This window comes from Oncorhynchus gorbuscha, linkage group LG03 (genome assembly GCF_021184085.1).
Source record: "Oncorhynchus gorbuscha isolate QuinsamMale2020 ecotype Even-year linkage group LG03, OgorEven_v1.0, whole genome shotgun sequence".
Lineage (NCBI taxonomy): Eukaryota > Metazoa > Chordata > Actinopteri > Salmoniformes > Salmonidae > Oncorhynchus > Oncorhynchus gorbuscha.
The window spans coordinates 102,788,740-102,793,674 of record NC_060175.1 but is presented as its reverse complement, the minus strand read 5'-3'; positions in this window follow the sequence as shown (position 1 = coordinate 102,793,674).

Sequence of the window (4,935 nt, the reverse complement as noted above, 5' to 3'; positions counted from 1 at the left end):
GTTGCAGAGTGTAGTCATGTTTCTATAGGAGAATAGGTGAAGGGCATCCCAGCATGCTGCAGAGTGTAGTCATGTTTCTATAGGAGAATAGGTGAAGGGCATCCCAGCATGTTGCAGAGTGTAGTCATGTTTCTATAGGAGAATAGGTGAAGGGCATCCCAGCATGCTGCAGAGTGTAGTCATGTTTCTATAGGAGAATAGGTGAAGGGCATCCCAGCATGTTACAGGGTGTAGTCATGTTTCTATAGGAGAATAGGTGAAGGGCATCCCAGCATGTTACAGGGTGTAGTCATGTTTCTATAGGAGAATAGGTGAAGGGCATCCCAGCATGTTGCAGAGTGTAGTCATGTTTCTATAGGAGAATAGGTGAAGGGCATCCCAGCATGCTGCAGAGTGTAGTCATGTTTCTATAGGAGAATAGGTGAAGGGCATCCCAGCATGTTACAGGGTGTAGTCATGTTTCTATAGGAGAATAGGTGAAGGGCATCCCAGCATGTTACAGGGTGTAGTCATGTTTCTATAGGAGAATGCAGTGTGTTAAACATGACTTGTGACAGGGAGCTGTTGTATGAAGCCTGTTATCTCTCCCGGTGTCTTTAGTCACGGTCAGAGATCCTGTATGAGGAGATCTGACTCAGTGGATTAGAGAATGGTGTCCACACACACACACACACACACACACACACACACACACACACACACACACACACACACACACACACACACACACACACACACACACACACACACACACACACACACACACACACACACACACACACACACACACACACACACACACACACACACACACACACACACACACGTAGTACAGACAGACACCTATTGTAGCTGGAGCTCAAGAGGACAGTGCCTCCCCTTCGTCTTTCCCCCTTCATCTCTCCCCTCATCTCTCCCCCTTCATCTCTCCCCCTTCATCTCTCCCTCTTCATCTCTCCCCCTTCATCTCTCCCCCTTCATCTCTCCCCCTTCATCTCTCCCTCTTCATCTCTCCCCTTCATCTCTCCCCCTTCATCTCTCCCCTCATCTCTCTCCCTTCATCTCTCCCCCTTCATCTCTCCCCCTTCATCTCTCCCCCTCATCTCCCCTCATCTCTCCCCCTTCATCTCCCCTCATCTCTCCCCCTTCATCTCTCCCCCTTCATCTCCCCTCATCTCTCCCCTTCATCTCTCCCCTCATCTCTCCCCTTCATCTCTCCCCTTCATCTCTCCCTTCATCTCTCCCCTCATCCCTCCCCTTCATCTCTCCCCCTCATCCCTCCCCTCCCTTCATCTCTCCCTTCATCTCTCCCCCTTCATCTCTCTCCCTCATCTCTCCCTCTTCATCTCTCCCCCTCATCTCTCCCCTCATCTCTCCCCTTCATCTCCCCCTTCATCTCTCCCCCTCATCTCTCCCCCTCATCTCTCCCCTTCATCTCCCCCTTCATCTCTCCCCCTCATCTCTCCCCCTCATCTCTCCCCCTTCATCTCCCCTTCATCTCTCCCCTTCATCTCTCCCCCTTCATCTCTCCCCTTCATCTCTCCCCCTTCATCTCTCCCCCTCAAATCTCAACAAGGCCCAATGTGTCCTGTCCCCCGCTCTTCTCCTTCCTGATAAGAGTACCTTGAGAAGGCCTCTTCAATCTTTCCACTAAGCCTTGTTCCATGATCTGTCTCCTGTTCATGGGCCCCTGAGTCAAGAACCAACATGTCAGCCTGGCTCCTGTCCTCTCGAAGGTGTATAGAGACTGAGCCTGTCATCTGGAAGGAAACATGCCATTGTTTTTTTTGTTGGAAAAGACCATAATCATCCTCTGTCTAAACTTTATGTGACGGTGCGTGGCGATTTCCCCCGTCTCATTTTTAAGGGACTACAGTATGTCTGCATGAGAGGTCTTTGTAATAACAGGAGGCAACTGGAGTACAGATGAGAGTAGAGCCCTGAGAGAGTGTTGGTGTTCTGCATGACGACTCCGTTGATATATTAATAGATAGAACTCGTCCAAATGACACTTCCTGGGAATGACCTCACCAGCCGCGACACACCCTGGTCCTCTCCAGCCCCCCCATGCACCCTCTACTGTCCAACCCTCTATCCCCAGTACCAACCCTCTATCCCCAGTACCAACCCTCTATACCCAGTACCAACCCTCTACCCCCAGTACCAACCCTCTATCCCCAGAACCAACCCTCTACCCCCAGTACCAACCCTCTACCCCCAGTACCAACCCTCTATCCCCAGTACCAACCCTCTACCCCCAGTACCAAACCTCTACCCCCAGTACCAACCCTCTATCCCCAGTACCAACCTTCTACCCCCAGTACCAACCCTCTATCCCCAGTACCAACCCTCTATACCCAGTACCAACCCTCTACCCCCAGTACCAACCCTCTATCCCCAGTACCAACCCTCTACCCCCAGTACCAACCCTCTACCCCCAGTACCAACCCTCTATCCCCAGTACCAACCCTCTACCCCCAGTACCAAACCTCTACCCCCAGTACCAACCCTCTACCCCCAGTACCAAACCTCTACCCCAGTACCAACCCTCTATCCCCAGTACCAACCCTCTACCCCCAGTACCAAACCTCTACCCCCAGTACCAACCCTCTATCCCCAGTACCAACCTTCTACCCCCAGTACCAACCCTCTATCCCCAGTACCAACCTTCTACCCCCAGTACCAACCCTCTACCCCCAGTACCAACCCTCTACCCCCAGTACCAACCCTCTATCCCCAGTACCAACCCTCTACCCACAGTACCAACCCTCTATCCCCAGTACCAACCCTCTACCCCCAGTACCAACCCTCTACCCCCAGTACCAACCCTCTACCCCCAGTACCAACCCTCTACCCCCAGTACCAACCCTCTATCCCCAGTACCAACCCTCTACCCCAGCCCTCTATCCCCAGTACCAACCCTCTATCCCCAGTACCAACCCTCTACCCCCAGTACCAACCCTCTATCCCCAGTACCAACCCTCTATCCCCAGTACCAACCCTCTACCCCAGTACCAACCCTCTATCCCCAGCCCTCTATCCCCAGTACCAACCCTCTACCCCCAGTACCAACCCTCTACCCCCAACCCTCTATCCCCCAGTACCAACCCTCTATCCCCCAGTACCAACACTCTATCCCCAGTACCAACCTTCTACCCCCAGTACCAACCCTCTATCCCCAGTACCAACCCTCTATACCCAGTACCAACCCTCTACCCCCAGTACCAACCCTCTATCCCCAGTACCAACCCTCTACCCCAGTACCAACCCTCTACCCCCAGTACCAACCCTCTATCCCCAGTACCAACCCTCTACCCCCAGTACCAAACCTCTACCCCCAGTACCAACCCTCTACCCCAGTACCAAACCTCTACCCCCAGTACCAACCCTCTATCCCCAGTACCAACCCTCTACCCCCAGTACCAAACCTCTACCCCCAGTACCAACCCTCTATCCCCAGTACCAACCTTCTACCCCCAGTACCAACCCTCTATCCCCAGTACCAACCTTCTACCCCCAGTACCAACCCTCTACCCCCCAGTACCAACCCTCTACCCCCAGTACCAACCCTCTATCCCCAGTACCAACCCTCTACCCACAGTACCAACCCTCTATCCCCAGTACCAACCCTCTACCCCCAGTACCAACCCTCTACCCCCAGTACCAACCCTCTACCCCCAGTACCAACCCTCTACCCCCAGTACCAACCCTCTATCCCCAGTACCAACCCTCTACCCCCAGCCCTCTATCCCCAGTACCAACCCTCTATCCCCAGTACCAACCCTCTACCCCCAGTACCAACCCTCTATCCCCAGTACCAACCCTCTATCCCCAGTACCAACCCTCTACCCCAGTACCAACCCTCTATCCCCAGCCCTCTATCCCCAGTACCAACCCTCTACCCCCAGTACCAACCCTCTACCCCCAACCCTCTATCCCCCAGTACCAACCCTCTATCCCCCAGTACCAACACTCTATCCCCAGTACCAATCCTCTACCCCCAACCCTCTATCCCCAGTACCAACCCTCTATCCCCAGTACCAACCCTCTACCCCCAGTACCAGCCCTCTACCCCCAGTACCAACCCTCTATCCCCAGCCCTCTACCCCCAGTACCAACCCTCTATCCCCAGCCCTCTACCCCCAGTACCAACTCTCTACCCCCCAACCCTCTATCCCCAGTACCAACCCTCTATCCCCAGTACCAACCCTCTATCCCCAGTACCAACCCTCTACCCCCAGAACCTGTGGTTAACGGTCAGAGCCCAGGTCTGACAGAACCTGTGGTTAACGGTCAGAGCCCAGGTCTGACAGAACCTGTGGTTAACGGTCAGAGCCCAGGTCTGACAGAACCTGTGGTTAACGGTCAGAGACCAGGTCTGACAGAACCTGTGGTTAACGGTCAGAGCCCAGGTCTGACAGAACCTGTGAAGATGATCTAGGTGTTGCTGTAACCCCTCTTTAATGGGAGACAGCAGCACCAGGTCATCTGTCTACAGCAGACCCTCCTTAGTGGGAGACAGCAGCACCAGGTCATCTGTCTACAGCAGACCCTCCTTAGTGGGAGACAGCAGACCCTCCTTAGTGGGAGACAGCAGCACCAGGTCATCTGTCTACAGCAGACCCTCCTTAGTGGGAGACAGCAGCACCAGGTCATCTGTCTACAGCAGACCCTCCTTAGTCGGAGACAGCAGACCCTCCTTAGTGGGAGACAGCAGACCCTCCTTAGTGGGAGACAGCAGCACCAGGTCATCTGTCTACAGCAGACCCTCCTTAGTGGGAGACAGCAGACCCTCCTTAGTGGGAGACAGCAGCACCAGGTCATCTGCGTACAGCAGACACTTGATTTCAGTGTTGTGTAGGGTGATACCAGGTGCTGCCTATTCTTCTAATGTTTTTGCCAATTCATTAATGTAGATGTTAAATAGTGTTGGAC